General features: G+C 34.9%; 1 pseudogene; it reads left to right on the top strand.

The window, feature by feature from the left end:
• Window positions 1-9,877: 9,877 nt before the first annotated feature.
• Window positions 9,878-10,344, top strand: LOC105506178 (annotated as a pseudogene).
• The last annotated feature ends 9,088 nt before the right edge of the window (window positions 10,345-19,432 follow it).

Below are 19,432 nucleotides of genomic sequence, written 5' to 3'. Positions count from 1 at the left end.
TGTACAAGCCCTTACCCCCATCCCTGTGAACGTAACTTTTTGAAAATATGGTCTTTGCAGATGTAACCAAGTTAAATTAAGGCCACACTGGGTTAAGGTGAGTCTCAAAGCCAATGCCTAGTATCTTCATGAGAGAAAGGAGTGAGAGATTTGGACACAGAGACACAAAGGACATTCAGGGAAGCAGGCAGAGTTTAGAGTCATGCAGCTACAAGCCAAGGAATGCCACAGACTGCCAGGAATAGTTAAAAGCTAGGAGAAAGGTATAAGGCAGTTTCTCTCTTGCAGCCTCCAGAAGGCACCAACCCTGCTAATACCTTGATTTCAGACTTCTAGCTTCCTAAACTGAGAGAGAATGCATTTCTGTTGTTTTAAGCCAACAAAGTAATAATTAAGCCAACGATGTAATAAACTAGCAAGGTAGTAATTTTTAAGGCAGCTGTGGGAAACTAATACACTCTCATTTTCACACATAGTCTCAGTCATTGGGGACACATTTATTCTATATACTAGTGTATAACCATTTACAAATGCCTCATATTTATGAGAAAACTTCTGTCTCCGCTTTTTTAAAAAGAAAAGGGGCTTCCACATATACAGTGCAGTTCTTGGGTAGTCTTGGCTTATAGTGAGTGATTTTGGATAGAGGTGTGGAGGAAACTCTCATTAGTTGGCAGCGTTACTGTTATTATTACAATATTATAGGACAGGAGCACTTATTGAGAATGTTTATAGTGATTAAAATAAAATTTGCCTCTTGAATGAAGGACTTTCATGTTTCTGGAAAGTCTGTTTTTTTTTGTTTTTGCTTTTGTTTTTGTTTTTAGTAAAGACGGGGTTTGACCACGTTGGCCTGGATGGTCTCGATCTCTTGACCTTGTGTTCCACCCGCCTCGGCCTCCCAAAGTGCTGGGATTACAGGTGTGAGTCACCACACCTGGCATGTCTGTACTTTTATTCTAAATGAAATCTTAGGACATCGAATTAAATTTAATAAAAGGCTTCAAGGAGAGTACCAATGGGGATCCAGAACTCACTAATGCTCTTTACAAAGCTGACATCAGGAAAGTAGGCATACACACTAGGCGTCAACTATGTAATAATGTAGAATTAATGACACTAAATTTGAAGTAAACCCATATAGTTTAATGGGGTTTTTTACACCAGTCAGATACTTTTGTATTTTTTATATTTTCATAAACATTTTAAAGGTTTTATTGTTCATGTTTCATGTCGCTTCTTTGACTTGTGAGTAGCATGGAGAGTAAAGTTTATGGAGTAATCAAGTGGCTATGACCAAAAGGCCACAAACAATTGAGTGTGTTGTGAACTTGGGTACACTCTTTGTTTCGCTTTAATTTCCAAGGACCTGACACAGTTAGAAGGTTCCTTCTCTAAGGACTAGCCTTAGAGAAGAAACAGGAGCCTCAGAACAGCCTAGAAACAGAGAAGTTAGTCAAGGGAGAGAAAATCAGCCGTGGGAATAGTAAAAAAAAAAAAAAAGTTCCAGGGGATTTATATATGAAAATAGTAAGGTAGAAAAAGAGAGGTATGAATAATGTTGCAATTGAGAGCAGTCCTAAAAGGATTTAGTTGTACGTTTGCAATCTAAGAAGCTTTAGTATATATTAGTTGTTGGACCTGGGTAATTAAGCCTCACAAGATTAACAATTACATGCCAAGACAGTCAGGGAGAGCAAGAATGCTCAAATATTTCAAGGGTAGAAAGTGGAGAATTCTTATTAATTGTTTTACCAACTTACATTCTTAATAGCTTTTTTTTTTTTTTTTTTTTGAGCTGGAGTCTCGCTCTGTCACCCAGGCTGGAGAGCAGTGGTGCAATCTCAGCTCACTGCAACCTCCACCTCCCAGGTTCAAGTGATTCTCCTGCTTCAGCCTCCTGAGTAGCCGGGACTACAGGCACACACCACCACATCCAGCTAATTTTTGTATTTTTAATAGAGACAGGGTTTTACCATATTGACTAGGATGGTCTCAATCTCTAGACCTCATGTTCCACCCGCCTCGGCCTCCCAAACTGCTAGGATTACAGGCATGAGTCACCACGCCCAGCCTTGATAGCCATATTTTAAGGATTGTAAGTGAACTTCTTGACGTTCTCTATTTTTCTTAATATAAGTCTATTCTGACTTTAATAGGATTAAGAGAAGTCCAACTTCTCACCGCTAATTAAGTTATTCCAAATCAGTTGTGAGGCCTTTCCTGGGTTCAGGTTGCCTGACTCTTTATTCCAACAAGAAAGACAAACAAAATCTGATCACCCAAGTTACACCTTGGAGTGGGTCATGTGCTGGTCCACAAATGAAGGACAGCCTATCATTCAGGTTTGAAACAGAGAATTTTTGAGAAAGTCTTTCTATTCCTGTTAGGAGACATAAGAGGAAGTTGAATCGGGCATTTACCTCCAAAATTCCCATATGGTTGATGGTTTTAAAAGAGGAAATGACCAGTTCATGCTGAGAATTAGAGGGTAAAGAAAGGTTTTCTTTTTATATCAGTAAAAAGAACTGTGTCCTCTTTTAATGACAGAGCAATCTCTGAAGTGAGCCAACAAGACAAAGTTTTTATAAAGGTAATTGTAGGTTTCATTACATGTCACTGTAATCTTAAAGAAGGTCTGGATGCCTGTGATGATATGCACCTATCTCTAGCTCATATTATAGTCTTGACTATAAAAATAAATCAAATCTGGTCAGTCATCGGATGTTTTGGAGAAGAACTTTCACAAGAACTTTGTTCATTAACGAGTGCTTAAATTGTCTTTTAGGGAAGTCCTTTGAGCTAAGAATGAGGAATTCTTTTCCCCTAGTCTGCAGGAAGACACCTAGCATAGTTTAGAAAGGTTAATGTTTTCCCTGATTTTTGTTTTTCTTATTTCAAGTCTCAGTTATAATTCTAAGTTTCTTCCTCAATGTTGTCAGAAATAAGAGGATCTGTCTCTTTCTGTTCACTATAACTGTCTAATTCATTTATAAAATAGTATTGACTTACTAAGGGAAATATTTTAAGGGAAACAGAGAAAATGTCCCTCTTTTATGTCACTGAAAATCACTAACTGATAAAGATATCACAGGCACAGCCAGCACGACTCTCAGGTAGCTGTTACAATTCAGGATCCATACGAACATTGATTGTCAAAAGTTTATGTTGAGCCAATTAAACTTAGCCTGTAACAATTTCTCTCCCTAGAATCAAAGACTGAGCAAAAGTTAATAAAAGTTAAAATCTATTTTTCCTGGCGGTTTGCCCCTATGAGTCATATAGAAAATATCACTGTTTTCTAGGGCCCAACCTTACCCCAAACTTGCCAACTTTGAATATAAAATAGACTGCAAAATAGCTTTACATTTCATCGGGTTTGAAATGGCTATTTTTGTGAATATAAAATACCTGATAAGTCAGTTGCTAATTTAGAATACACCAAAACATGGCCTTTTACAAGGTATAATCTGACTCCAAGTTCATCCAGCTAGAACCTCATTAACAGAGTTCTAAAGATAAACAAATTTGCAATGAGCAAGGCCATTGTTTACTGATTCCTTGGCCAGTTGGCTAAGAATGACCCCAGGCAACTGTGCAAAGAGGCGAGGAGGCAGGCTTCAGAAAAGTGGTGCTGATTTGAAATGTATATTTGCAGGAATGTGAGAAAAGAAATAATTAACAGATAACTGGTGGCTAGTAGACACTGTTCTAAATTCTTCACAAGTATTAATTCAATCCTCATAACACCATTATGATGTAGGGACCATTTGTCTATTTTAGGCATGAGGTTGTAAATAAGTAAGTGATGAATGAATAGCAGAACTGGATTGGAACTCAGTGGGTCTGACTTGGGCGTCTATGCTTTTGACCACTGTGCTTTACCACCATTTAACAACTAAAAGGTCAATGATTCTTAGTCTGTGGAAGAACAGACTAGAACTTGACACACTTTTCTGTTCTAAATACTACAAATTTCCTTATATCAAGTACTTATCTCTCTTAAATCCACTATATTTTTCTTGCTCTGGAGCTGACATTATGCCAAAAAACAAATTTATAAATTATTTTTTATAAAACAAACATTCCTTACAATCATACACATGTAATTATAAATATTCTGTCCATCAATTGCTGAATGCATTAAATAGTGGTATATTCATACAATAGAACACTACTAGCCTAATTATAGCATTACTGTATATATGAGTACACAACTTCCTTTAGAGAGTGCAATCTATTTTTATGGTTTTGGTCATGATTTCTATTCTTAGTTGTGCCTGTTGGCTTCTTTCTGTTCCATGACTATTCCCCATAATTCTTAGATTCATTATAATGAACAAGGAGACATAATGACAGAAAGTCGCCAAGTCAACCAAATGCATCTTTATAGTCACATCCTGATAGTCGGTGTATGTAAAATCTTACTCGTATAAGCTAATTAAATTTTCAGTATTAAATGTACATGAGTTTTCACAATAAAAAACTTTCATAACATATTACAAATGTATATGTTTAGACAATATTTTGGCCACTTATAGTTCTGGGTTGTAATTATTTTTGAAAAGTGTCTTGAAATATAATTTATATACAGTACAATCCACTAACTAATAGTTCTGATCAAAGAAACAGTTCCATAACCACCACCACAATCAAGATATAGATTTTTACCCCCATATTTTCCTGGTATCCCTTTAAACCTTCCCTTAATGGGTTTAAAATCTTCCAATCAGAAGTAATACCATGATCTATGCTCACATTTCCTTAGCCAAAAATAATCTTGGCCAACTCTAAATTCAAATAAGTGAAAAAGTGCAATCTTATCTATAAAAACTTAGAACAGATCAAGAGAAGCCAACTGTTGTTTTAACCCCAAGTATCTTAAATCTTTTTGTGTTTTAAATCAACTTTATTAAGATGTAATTTATCTACAACTAGATTGTACTGATTTTGTATACAACTTAATGTTTTTTAAAGTAGATCTATATTTTATAATGCAATGACAATAAGAACATTTCAATCACCCCAGAAAGTCACCTAGGGTCCTTTAGCTATTAATCCCTTATCCAATCTGCAGCTCCAAGGAAACACTGATCTGCATTCTGATACCATAGTTTTACTGTTTTAGAATTTTATATAAACAAAATCATACAGAATTTAGTCTTTTGTGTCCAGCTTCCTTTACTGAGCATAACGGTTTTGACACCCATCCACGTTATGTGTATCAGTGGTCCTTTTGGTTTTATTTTTAGTATCCCATCATATGAATATACCAACATTTGTTAAGCCATTCCCTTGTTGATAGATATTTGGGCTGTGTCCAGGTTTTGAATTAAGAAAAAAATTGCTATGAATTTTTATGTACATGTATTTGTATAGACATTTCTCAATTCCTTTTGAGAATGAGAAATTGCTGAGTCTTATAACGTGTGTTTAGATAATCTTGTAAGACACTGTCATAATGTATTTCAAAGTGATTGTACCATTATACACTCCCACCAGTAATGGATGAGAGTTACAGTTGCTTCCCATTCTTACCAATGTTCTTGTAACTGTGTAGTAGCATTTCATTGTAATTTTAATTTGCATCTTCCTGAAAATTGTGATGTTTGGCAGCTTTGCATATACACTTTGACCATTTGTATGTTGTCTCTGGGAAATTGTTTAAATACTTTGCTTACTTTGTTTTTAAGTTGTTTGTCTTATTAATGAGTTTCAGAAGTACTTAACATATTTTAGATAAAAAGCCTAATTCATACTCAGTTACAATTATTCTCCCAGCCTGTGACTCACGTTTTCACTTTCTTAAAGATGCTTTCCAAAGAGCAGAGTTTGTTTACTTTCATAAATTTAAATTTGTCAATTATTTCCTCTTTGGTGTTGATTTTACTGTCTTGCCTAAAAAATGTTTGCCTGTCCCAAGGTTGTGGAAAATGCCTAAGTTTTCAAGAATTATATATTTAGCTTTTATGCTAAGGCCTATGGTTCAATTTTGTGTATTATGTGTGATATTTGAGGTTTAAGATTTCCAGATGTTCATGCACCATTTGCAGTAAAGACAATCCTATCTATCTATCTATATGTATGTATGTGTATATATATATTTTTGAGATGGATTCTCATGTTGTCACCCAGGCTGGAGTTCAGTGGTACTACATCGACTCACTCCAGCCTTGACCTCCTGGATTCACGCGATACTTCTGCCTCAGCCCTTGAAGTAGCTGGGACCACAGGTACACGCCACCACACCTGGCAAATTTTTTGATATTTTTTGTAGAGACAGGGTTTCACCATGTTGCCCAGGCTGGTCTTGAACTCCTCAGCTCAAGCAATTCACCTGCCTTGGTTTCCCAAAGTGCTAGGATTACAGGCCTGAGTTACCGCACCCAGCCTAATCCCATCTTTATTAAATTACCTTAAGAAATTTGTAATATCTCAACTGATCTTGTATATATACACACACACACATCCATATACATATATATGTTCTATTGAGATACATTATATCTTCTATATGTGTTTATATATAATATATAATTTATAATATATAATTATATACATTTTATATTTTATATGATATATATTTTATATTTTATACGATGTATTTTTTATATTATATATTTTATATACTATATTATGTATAATATATTTCATATTATATAATTACATATTATAATTATATATATATTATTTATAATATTTATATCCTTGTGGTAAAAGTCTATTACTATAGCTTTATAGTAAGTCTTAAAATCATGTAGTGTAAATCATGTAGTGTAAATCTAATGTTTTTCTAAATTACTTTAGCAACTACTTAAGGTCCTTTTATTTAATTTCCACATAAACTTTAGAATTCACTTGTAAATGCCAACAAAATTAAAGCCTATAGAGATTGCATTGATTCAATAAGTCAATTTTCTTAACATTTTTCTTTTTTTTTCTTTCGAGACGGAGTCTCGCTCTGTCGCCCAGGCTGGAGTGCAGTGGCCGGATCTCAGCTCACTGCAAGCTCCGCCTCCCGGGTTTAGGCCATTCTCCTGCCTCAGCCTCCCGAGTAGCTGGGAATACAGGCGCCGGCCACTTCGCCCGGCTAGTTTTTTTGTCTTTTTTTTTCAGTAGAGATGGGGTTTCACCGTGTTAGCCAGGATGGTCTCGATCTTCTGACCTCCTGATCTGCCCATCTCGGCCTCCCAAAGTGCTGGGTATTACAGGCTTGAGCCACCGTGCCCTGCCTTATATTTCAAGAATATCGAGTATTGTGTGTTTCTCCAGTTGTTTAGATATTTAATTTCTTCCAGCAGTGTTACAGTTTTCAGTGCAAATGTCATGCATATATTTCATTAAAATGTATTATTCTTTCATGTGTTTTTATTCTCTCAGAAATGGTATTTGTAAATTTCAATTTTGGGTTACTTGTCGCCAGTACATAGAAATACAATTGATTTTTTATATTAGTCTTATATTCTGCAACTTTGTTAAATTCACCTATTTGTTATAATAGCTATTTTATGGATCCTTTTGGTTGTTTTCTATGTACATGATCATGACTGCAAGTAAAACATTTATCTTTTCATTTAAAATCTGTGTGCCTTAATATCTATTCATTGCCTTAGAATTGGCCAGGACACCTTATGTAATGTAGGATACAGGCAGTGACTGTTCACCTACTTGCTTTTGTTTCTAAACTTGAAAAAGGGTTCAAATTTTCACCATGAATTATGTTGTTAGTTTAGGACTGTTGTAGATTATCAGTATACAGAAGATTACTTCTATTCTGAAGTTGTGGAGACTTTTTACAACCTGGAAATTGTTCCTAAGTTTTCATTTTTTTTCTGAAAAGATGGAGATGATTATGTGGGTTTTCTCTTTATTCTCTTAATAAATTATATTGATTTTCAAATATACAACTAACCTTGCATTACTAGGATAAACTCCATTTTGTCATAATGTATTACCTTCTTTACATATTGCTGAGTTCACTTTGACTGTTTTTAAAAGGATATTATATCTATTCTTTTTCTGTAATGTTTTTGTCTGAGTTTCACATCAGGGTTATAGTGGCCTCATAAAACAAGATAGGATGTATCTCTCTTCTTTTTTGGTTCAAATGTTTGTATAGGGTTGTTATTATTTATTTCTTTAATGCTTAATAGAATTTATGAATGAAGTCATCTGGACTGGACTTTTTTGTGGGAAATTTTTTGTTCACAAACCTGATTTATTTAATAGATATAGAGTGTTATGGGCTAAACGTGCTCCTCAAAATTCATACACTGAAGCACTAACCCCTAATACTTAAGCATGTGAGGTACTTGGAAATAGGGCCTTTAAAGAAGCAATTAATGTAAGTGAGCTCATATGTGTAGACCTTAATTCAATATGATTGGTGTCCTTACAAAAAAGGGGGTTTAGGATACAGATGCCACAGAGGAAAGACCATGTGAAGATAGAGGGAAAAGATCACCATCTATAAGCCAAAAAGAAAGGCCTTAGAAGAAACCAGTTCTACTGACATCTTCGTCTCGTACTTCTAGCCTACAGATTTGTGAGACAATATATTTCTGTTGTTTAAGCCACCCAGTCTGTGTGTTATGGCACCCCTGGTAAACTAATAATAGGCTTTTTCCAGTATCCTGTTTCTTCCTGCATCAGGTCAATTACGTGTCCCCTTGAAGAGTTCGTCCATTGAGTCTGAACTATATAGTCTACTGGCATACAGTTATAGTTGCTCATGCTAGTCTCACATTCCATTTAGTATTTCTACTGTCTGTGGGTAAGTATTTCTTTGATTCCTGATATGAATAATTTGTGTCATCTGTTTTCCTTACCAGTTTAGCTCTTATCTATTTTAAATTTCTTTCCAATAACCAGATTTTAGTTTTATTGATTTTTCTCTTTTGTTTATTTTCTATTTCATTATTTTCTTTTGTTTTTCTACATATTTTGGGTTCAATTTGTCCTTTTTTCAACTTTTTAAGCTGGATGGTTAAGTCAACAATTTTAGACCTTACTCATCTTCTACCATAAGTATTTAGAACTATAAATTTGTGTTCAAGCATGACTTTAACTTTTTCTTGGCCTTCTATATGTTATATTTTCATTAGCATTCAATTCTATTATCTAATATACCTTTTGGTTTCTTATTTGAGCTTTAGGTTGCTTGAAAGTGTATTCCATAATTTTCAAGTATTTGGTGAGTTTACAGATATCTTTCAGTTATTTATTTCTGATAAATTCCATTTGGGCAGAGACCATTCAGTGTATGATCTCAGTAATTCTAAATAAATTGATACATGTCTTACTTCCCAATGTGTCATCAGTTGTCATATTTAATGTACATTTGAAAGTGATGATTTCTCTGCTATTATTGGTTTTATTGTGCTCGCTCTTCATATATACATATATGTATTTGATCTATATATTGATATATGACTTTAATCATGGTGATGGATAGTGTTATTCAAGTCTTCCGTATTCTTACTTTACAATACTAGCTCTATCAATAACAGAAAAAGATGAGTGTTGAAATTTTTGATTATCATTGTAAATTTGTCTTATTTCTTCTTTCAGTTCCATTGGGTTTTATTTACAATTACTACTATTTCTATATAGTGTTGTAGCTGTGTTATTAGGTAAATACACACTTAAGACTTTATATCTTCTTGATAAAGTGACCCTTTCATCATTATGAAACCTCTTTTTATTCCTGGTGAGATCATTGTCATATCAACATGATACACATTTTCCCATCTTTTAAAATGTTCGCTTATCTGTTTTTATATTTAAATTGTGTATTTTTTCAGTAGTAGTTAGATCTTGTCTTTATTCTGACAGTCTCTGACTTTAAACTGAAGCATGTAGGGCAATTCTTCACAAGATGGTGCCAAAGGTGAAGAAGGAAGCTCCCGCGCCTACCAAAGCTCAGGCTGAAGCAAAGCGTTTGAAAGCTGAAAAGGCAGTACTCAAAGATATCCACAGCCACACAAAAAAAGATCTGCACATCACCTACCTTCCAGTGGCCCAAGACACCATCGCTTGGGAGGGACCCTAAATATCCTTGGAAAAGTGCCCCCAGGAGAAACAAGCTTGACCACTATGCCATTACCAAGTCCCCCTGACCACTGAATTAGCCATGAAGAAGAAAGAAGACAACATACTCGTGTTCATTGTGAATGATAAAGTCAACAAGCACCATATCAAACAAGCTGTGAAGAAGTTCTATGACATTAATGTAGCCAAGGTCAACACGCTAATCAGCCTGAGGGAGAGAAGGCTTCTGTTCAACTGGTTCCTTACAATGCTTTGGACATTGCCAACAAAATTGGGATCATGAATTTTATATAATATATATTATACATATATTATATATTTTAATATATATTTATATATAATATAAATATATATAGTATATGTAGTATATATACTATATATAGTATAGACCAAGGGAAAATTAATAATTTATATATAATATGTAATATATAGGTCATTTATTTCATGTAATTATTAAATAGTTGAAATCTACCATTTTCTGTTTATATTTGTCATATGTATTTTTTCCATCCCCTCTCCCATTTTCCTGCCACCTTCTGAATTAATTGTCCTTTACCATTCAATGTTACCTGCCTCAAAAGCTTATTCACCTTTTAATTATTTTCAGTTGTTCTAAGAGTCACCATAGGTAACTGATCACATTCTACCTTGAAATAATACACCACTTCTCATATACTGTAAGACAGAATACTTTGATTTTGCTTCTTTTATCCTTCGTGATACTGTTATCACAATCTTTACTTTTATAAATGTTACACTGTTGTTTTTACTTTATTCAATTATCTTTAAAGGATTTTAATTGACCATTTCCAGTGCTTTTTATTCTTTTGCGCAAATCTAAGTGTCCAACTGGCATCATTTTTGTCTTCAACCTGAGGTCCCCTTAATGTTATTGCAGGTATACATCTGCTAAAAATGAATTTTCTCAGACTTTGTGTACAAAAGCCTTTCTTATTTGAAGAGTATTTTCATGAGATATAGAATTCTAGAAAGACATTTTTTTCTTTCTATAAAGATATGATTACATTGTTTTTTAACTTGCAGTTTTTCTGAAGTGCAGTCTGCATTTTTAAAAAATCTTGGTTCCGTAATATTTTTTTACTTCTAACTACTTTAAAAAATTTTTCTTGTGCTTACTGATTTCTAGCACTTTGAGTAGGACAAACCTTAGTATAATTTTCTTAGTGTTTGTTCTGCTTGAGATTCTTTGGGAAGCTCAGATTTAAGGGCTTATAATTCTCACAAATTTGGGAAAATGTTGGCCACTATTTCTTTAAATATGTTTTCCTGTCTCTTCTCTCTCCTCTCTCAGGCGATCTAATTACATGCATGTAAGACTGGTTGATATCGTAACACAGACTACTTGGCTTCTGTTTATTTTTAAAATTTTTCCCCCTGTGTGCTTGAGTTTAGATAGTTTCTATTGCTGTGTTTTCAAGTTCATTAATCCTTTCTTCTGCAGTTTCTAATCAGCTGTTATTTTCAAACACTGACTTTTCAAAAATGTTTAACTATTGCATTTTAAGTTTGTTTTAAAGTTACAGATTGATAATTCCATCAACTCTATCATTACTAGATCTCTTCACTGTAATAGATTTTTTTCTTAATTATGAATCACATTTTATAGCAATTACTCATATCTGTAAATTTTTATTGGAAGCCATACATTATGAATAGTCAGGATATTTTTGTCGTTTTTGAAGGTGTTAAAGTTCATCTTTTCAGGCAGTTAAGTGTTGACGGAAAAAATATTCTGCATGGAAAATGTTCTGGTACAGTATTTCCAAATGGTTGCAAACATATTAAATTTAACTGTTGGTTCTGCTATCCGCCACCAGATGAGTCTACCAAATTTAATGCTATTCCCACTAACCTTACCAGGAAGGTTATAGGAAATAGCAAGGGATGGTCAAACATCCTGCATCTCCTACACAAATCACCTGCTAACACCTCCAGATGTTTTCCCTATCCTCATTTCTATGGCCTTAGATCAGCCTTCATACATTTTTTGTCATATTCTGGCTAATAATCAGAATGAAGTATAAAATAGACCCAATTCAAAAATCATAATGCATCTTTAGTTCTTCTAACAGCCACTCCAGTTGACCTCATTGGAACATCCTCTTACTGGCAGCCCAGCCAAAAGGGAGCTTATAAGATTTAAACTTAATTCTCGTTCAGCCACCTGGATTTTCTTGTTGGATGGTACTAGAACCTAAGGATAATGTCCACTTGACTGAGTACAATATGCTACAAATTCCTCTACAGTGGCCCACTGTATGAGAGACATATGAATCTCAGTTTAAAAATAAATAAATAAATAAAATTAAAAAAATAAAAAACAAAACATTTTTCCCTCGGATCCTCCGACACCGTGACAGTCAGTCCTACACAGTTAAATCCTTCCAAGGTCTGGATGTAAGTGATCAATAACACCACCTTGGTCTTTGGGAGACATTCATGTTAACCTTGACTTACTAACAACTTAGACAAGTTAGTTGTGTACAGAATTGCCCTAGACTTCCTCCTTGCAGGCAGATGTGCAATCATTAATAAATCTATGTGGATTAATTTATCAGGTGAAGAGGAAAGACTGATACAGATCCTATGAAGAAAGTCATCTTGCTCTCTAATGTAGACTCTAATGGTTGATGGTGCTTTATTGAGCTGTTTAAGGGCAATATTGAGGTCAAAATTGCAGGTTAGCATCATCCTGCTGTGGAAAGTACCATTTATTTGTTCCTAATTAAATGCTCCATGAGATAGACTGTATTTGGCACTAGACTGCATCAGCTGCATTAATCAGAGTGGCCAATAGAATATTTTACTCATAGGAAAATTTACCAGAAGACAAAATGGTAGATATTGCTGGAAGACTATTCTCCCTGAGTCTCACGTTCCTCCATATATTGTGAGCAAGTCATTGATTTCCTCTGGTTATGTACTATAAGGGTGTTTTAATAGTAACCTACCTTGGAAAGCTAGAAGTACTGCCTCCCTCTGGAGCAAAGGGAAGGTATTTTCATTGCCCAGTATAATAAAGGTAACAATCAAGATATTTCTTATTATAAAAGATTTAAATTCCTTTAGGTCTGGGTTTCTTTCTGTAAAGAAACGACTATGTGGGGAGGTATCATCCAGTCTTCTCTGCATTGTCTGTGGGAATTGGAACTCGGGAAACAAGCACAAAAATAATTATATCCTAGGTACCACTATTGCTGCAAGTGAAAAACTACCCTTTGTCTCCAAAAGTCTTGTGTCTCCTGCCAGCTTCCATGAAGCTAACTTGTTAACATCCAAGTAGAGTAAAACTTTACTCAGACCCTTCAGAGCTCCTGACACTACGTTACAGTTACATGCAAATCAGCTTAATCTTTTCAAGGCTTGTCATTTAAGTTTTCTCAGTGGGGTCTACAGTAACCTTTACTTTGTAGCAAGTTTAGCCCTGCTACTAATATGTGAGACCTTTACAAGTTTTACACCAAATGCCTGGGATATTCAGAAACGTCTCTTGATGCTGGCTGATAGGAAAGGAGATGTCTCCCACTCATGTGTAAGCTGTGACTTTCTAGCAATTATTATTTGCTTGTCATTGTTTAATTTCCCTCTACAGGAAGATTTGACAGTCCAACTTGCTAACTTTTGGAGCTCTCTTTCTCTATGTAGATCTGAATTATCTAACACTCCACCCTACAAATACCATGTGCCATGGCCTCCCTGAGCTCCTCAATTCAGCAAGACCTCCTGATCTCTCTGGCCACTTCTCCCTGCACTGAAGCCTAGACGTTCCATCTTGTCAGAAAGCCAGGGAATTAGCAGAGTTCACCATGTTTGCTTCTTTTCAGGGTCACAATCCTGTGCTGACTGTTGTTCTACACTTCAAACAGATGTTTCATAAGTGTTCTCCAGTTCTATAGGTGTTTACACTAGGCTGGCCTGACTTACACAGTTAAATCCTCCAGTGGAAGAAGTCTTAGTATTTGAAGGTTTTCTATGGGGCACAGCAGATTTCTCCTTAAATCCTTTCCACGATCATTGGTCTATGTTTTCCATGGAAAATCTATCTTATAATTACTTCTATTTTGTAGATTTCCTCCATCCAAATAGACAATAAATACAAAACACAATTTTCAAACTTTTGGTCTTAATATATTTTTGCTCTTGCTATATGCTTAAGCTAAAAAATTATGGCTTACATAATATCCAAGCATTCTTTTAAATATGAATAAGCCTGCCATCAAAAACTAATAATTTGCTCCAGTTCTATGAATAATCCACATCCTTTGCTCCACCAATAATTTCCTTATTTTCTTAAGCCAAAAGGAAGGAGTACAAATTTAATTTAATGCTCTGTTCAGTCTAGACACACTCTATTGAATTCCACATTTAATTTTTACAGAAGTAGAGAGCTAAAGCTTACACTTTCATTAATTTACCAAACACTGCCTCAGAATCCACAACACTGTACCGTCTACACATTATTAAAGAGATAGTAGAATGCCTAATTTCATCTGCAATGAGCAAATAGAATAAGATATACATTCTTTCTTCTTTTTTAACTGAGTAGAGAAGAAGTACCTCATTTCTGTACAAATATATAACTTTTTACTCTATCCAAAGGAAGCACTCACCAAAAGCTTCAATCCTGCTTAGTCAGAGAATAATAGGTCCCTATATTATGTTAGTGAGACTCTATACTATGTTACTTCACAAAGAGTGTGTTTAAATTGAAATACTTTGTCAGACTTTAGCATTATCAAAAACCACTGAAGATTATCCTGTTGAAATATCATTTTTCATAGCTCTATGTTCTAAAATCTAAGTTTAAAATATATCTATTTGAACCTGAGTAGTGACAAAGGACTATCACCAATGTCAGTTGACAAGTCTAATTTTTTTTCCACACATCAAATGACACCCCTGAGGGGGAAAAAAAAAATAATCATCTGTGCTTCTATTTTAACCATATAGTAACTGTATTTTTATAGAAGAATATAAATGCTACCTGAGATTATTTTAAGCAGCTCTATGTGACTACCTATTCAACCTAGTTCCTAAAAGACAACTGCTACATAAGTAGAAATAATGAAACAATATATCCAATACCTCTTTTGATTGGACAATCTTATTGAAGATGAAAGGGCACTAGTCCTTTTGCTGTGTTACCTGGAAAATCTATACCTAATGATAGTAAGGTATTCCAGATAGCTGCTCCAGTCTTCTCTCTTGGCCCTTCTTATACTCATAACTAATCCACTATTCTTCTGCAGCTGAGTTTAATCCATTTTGCTACAAAGGTGAACAAAATATGTTCCCTTCTTTCCAATGTATATCCAGAAAAGCTCCATACTGAACATCAGAAGATTGTGTAAGTGAATTATAACACAGATAAGAATAATTTAAATCTGGATTCCAAATATTACAGCTCTCAATGTCCCTTCACAGATGGAATCCTTCTTCGCTGGCTACATAACATATGACATGATGTCATAATTTATCCTTCACAAAGTAGAGTTTCTTTTTACGCTGTCCCTATTTCTCCCTTGTAGACTAACAGACATTCATCTCCCTAGCTCCTGTTGGATTCATGGATGTAAACTCAATCTAAATAAATTTGAGGTTGAATTATAAAATTAAAGTGCCATTTCACTTAATTACTTTTAGAATGTTAATGACTAATAGAACCAGAAACTAATATCCTGTGGTCAGTATACTGTAAACCTAAGTGTGCTTCTAGAAAGCCAAAGTATCAATTTAAGATTACTTGATGAGCACAGAATCAGAGCAAAAGAAGCAGACCATAAAAAGCATGCTTAATGACATCAGACAACCTAAAGCATCCTTCCCTACACAGTGTTATACCAGACACCCAAATAAGATACATCACACCTGCAAATGACAACATTCTCTTTTTTGGCACCTCTGGAAGGAGCACTGCATGTGTCTACATCCCTAACTCTCTTTGCCTATTCCTCCACTGCTAGCCAATTCTTCTCCTGAATTACAAACACATTCATTCTTTAAATAGATTATTGCCTTCAAATTAGTTTAGTCTCAAGTCTAGCTTTGGCCTTAAAGCCATTATGTTTTCTGAAGCTGATTTTTAATATCTCTGTTCTGATCCATTGTACATTGATTATGTAATTTAGCTTGCAAAACGCAGCCTTTACTCCACATCCACAGGAGGAATTTGCCAGTAAAGATAACAATTTATATTCAGTCAAAAGATAGAAGGAAACAACCAACTTAACCGTTTATATTCAGTTAAAAGTTAGAAAGAAACAACAAACTATTTACAACTTCTTACTTTCCTATTACTACAACAGGTAAATGATTTCTACAGGACTAGCCCTGTTAAAAGATAAGGATGCTGTCTAATTTCTTGGGAGTGTGTCTGTATCTCTCTTGCTTGATGTGGGAACTAGGCAATTAGGCATTATACCCAGGAATACTAATACAAAATTGCTAAGCATTATATAAACCCAAACTGATAGGAGAAAGAGGTAGACTTAACAATCACTAAAGCATTAATTCCCATGGACTTTTTTTTTTTTAGATTTTCTTCAGAGATTTTTAAACTCCTTTTTAGCCTACTGATGTTGATTCAGTTGTTTATTTAAAAGCATTATTTTCTTTGGTATTTGGAATAAAACTGTTAGTGTCATGGAAAGAGCACAAAACATATATAAAAAATTCAAAGATCTGAATCAAACTTTTCCTTTGGTCACTTGCTATGTCCCTTGAACATTATCTATCTCCCTGGTGGCTGAAATTTCTGCTTAATATGTGAAATGAGAAACTTTCACCAGATGAAATCTAAATTTGTAGTTATTGACACTGCACAAAATGGCTCTTTAGAATGAAACCTGTTGAAAACCTAAACATAAGTATAAATAAATAGTGGTAATCTATAAAGACAAAATTTGTCATTCTACCTTCCTACATGTATTCATCTATTAGCCCATTCATTATTTAAAATACATACTTATTAAGAACCTAGTCTTAGATGAACCCTTTTTTTTTTTTTTGCTGCTAAAAGATTTTAAGTTCCAGGGTACAGGTACAAGATGTGCAGGTTACACAGGTAAACATGTACCATAGTGGTTTGCCTCATCTATCAACTCATCACCTAGGTATTAAGCCCAGTATGCATTAGCTATTTTTCCTGATGCTTTCCACCCACCAGCCTCCCCCAACAGGCCCCAGTGTGTGTTGTTCCCTTCTCTGTGTCCGTGTGTTATCATTGTTCGGCTCCTACTTATAAGTGAGAACATGCAGTGTTTGGTTTTCTGTTCCTGCATTAGTCTGCTGAGGATAATGGCTTCTGGCTTCATCCACGTTGCCGCAAACAACATGTTATCATTCCTTTTTATGGCAGCATAGTATTCCATGATGTATATGTACCATGTTTTCTTTATCCAGTCTACCATTGATGGGCATTTAGGTTGATTCCGTGTCTTTGTTATTGTGAATGGTGCTACAATGAACATATGTGCATGTGTATCTTTACAATAGAATTCCTTTGGATATATACACAATAATGGGACTGCTGGATCAAATGGTATTTCTGGCTCCAGGTCTTTGAGGAATAGCAACACTGTCTTCCACAATGGTTGAACGAATTTACATTCCCATCAACAATGTAAAAGTGCTCCTATTTCTCCACAACCTTGCCAGCATCTGTTATTTCTTGATTTTTTAATAATCACCATTCTGACTGGCATGAGATGGTATCTCATTGTGGTTTTGATTTGCATTTATCTAATGATCAGTGATACTGGACTATTTTTCATATTTTTGAGGGCACATATATGTCTTCTTTTGAAAAGTTTGTTTACCAAACAGCATGGTACTAGTACATAAACAGGCACATACATAAATGGAATGGAATAGAGAACTCAGAAATAAAACCACACATCTACAACCATCTGATCTTTGACAAACCTCACAAAAACAACAATGGGGGAAGGATTCCCTATTTAATAAATGGTACTGGGAGAAGCAGCTAGCCATATGCAGAAAATTGAAACTGGGCCCCTTCCTTATACCTTATGCAAAAATTAACTTAAGAGGGATTAAAGATTAAATGTAAAACCCAAAACTATAAAAACCCTAGAAGAAAATCTAGGCAATACCATTCAGGGCATAGGCACAGGCAAAGATTTCCTGATGAAATTGCCAAAAGCAATTGCAACAAAAGCAAAAATTGACAAGTGGGATCTAATTAAACTAAAGAGCTTCTGCACAGCAAAAGAAATTATCATCAGAGTGAACAGGCAACCTACAGAATGGGAGAAAATTTTTGCAGTCTATCCATCTGACAAAGGTCTAATATCCAGAATCTACAAGGAACTTAAACAAATTTATAAGAATAAAGCAAACAACCCCATAAAAAATGGGCAAAGGACATGGACAAACCTTTTTTATGGAATACCCTTCTCCTGCTGGCCAATGTTCAATGCATACATGTTCCACACCTTCATTCCTTACTGAGGCTGCCTCATCACAATATTTAGATCAAAGGGCTAATTTTCAGCACATCAATAAAACTTTACTCTATAACGTAGTATACTCCATTATTTAAAAATTGTAATAACACAATGTCTCGTGTTCCGTTCTCATTCCCTTAACTAATCAGTCCCTCAGTGTGACTAAATTAAAATGTTAAGCACTAACCCAGGTTGCTTTATGGATTAAAACTAAAATAGAGGTGTTACTCTCATTTTAAAAATCTTGTTCTAATAGTGAATGTGAAAACAGAACTGTAGATGTACATTCAATTGATTTTCAGCTAAATGGACAAGAGAATTCAATGCAGGAGTATTTTCAGATAAATGGTCTTCAACAACTACATGACCATATAAAAAAATTAATACATCTTAATTTTTACCACACATAGTACATTAAAATTATCTCAAAATCACAGATCTAGATGTTCAAGCTAAAACTATTAAAATTACATAAAAGAAAACATAGGAGTAAATTTTTGCAACCTTGGGAGTAACCAAATATATTTTAAATATGACACAGAAAGCACAAACCATAAATGAAAATCATTGATAAAATTGACTTTTTAAAATGTAGAACTTCAGCCGGGTGCAGTGGCTCACACCTGTAATCCCAGCACTTTGGGAGGCCAAGGCGGGCGGATCACAACGTCAGGAGATCGAGACCATCCTGGCTAACACGGTGAAACCTCATCTCTAATAAAAATGCAAAAAATTAGCTGAGCGTGGTGGCGGGCGCCTGTAGTATCAGCTACTCGGGAGGCTGAGGCAGGAGAATGGCGTGAACCCGGGAGGCGGAGCTTGCAGTGAGCCAAGATTGCGCCACTGCACTCCAGCCTGGGCGACTGAGCGAGACTCCGTCTCAAAAAAAAGAA

This window comes from Colobus angolensis, unplaced genomic scaffold, assembly GCF_000951035.1.
Source record: "Colobus angolensis palliatus isolate OR3802 unplaced genomic scaffold, Cang.pa_1.0 Scaffold132, whole genome shotgun sequence".
NCBI lineage: Eukaryota > Metazoa > Chordata > Mammalia > Primates > Cercopithecidae > Colobus > Colobus angolensis.
This window is presented reverse-complemented; position numbering and strand designations above follow the sequence as displayed.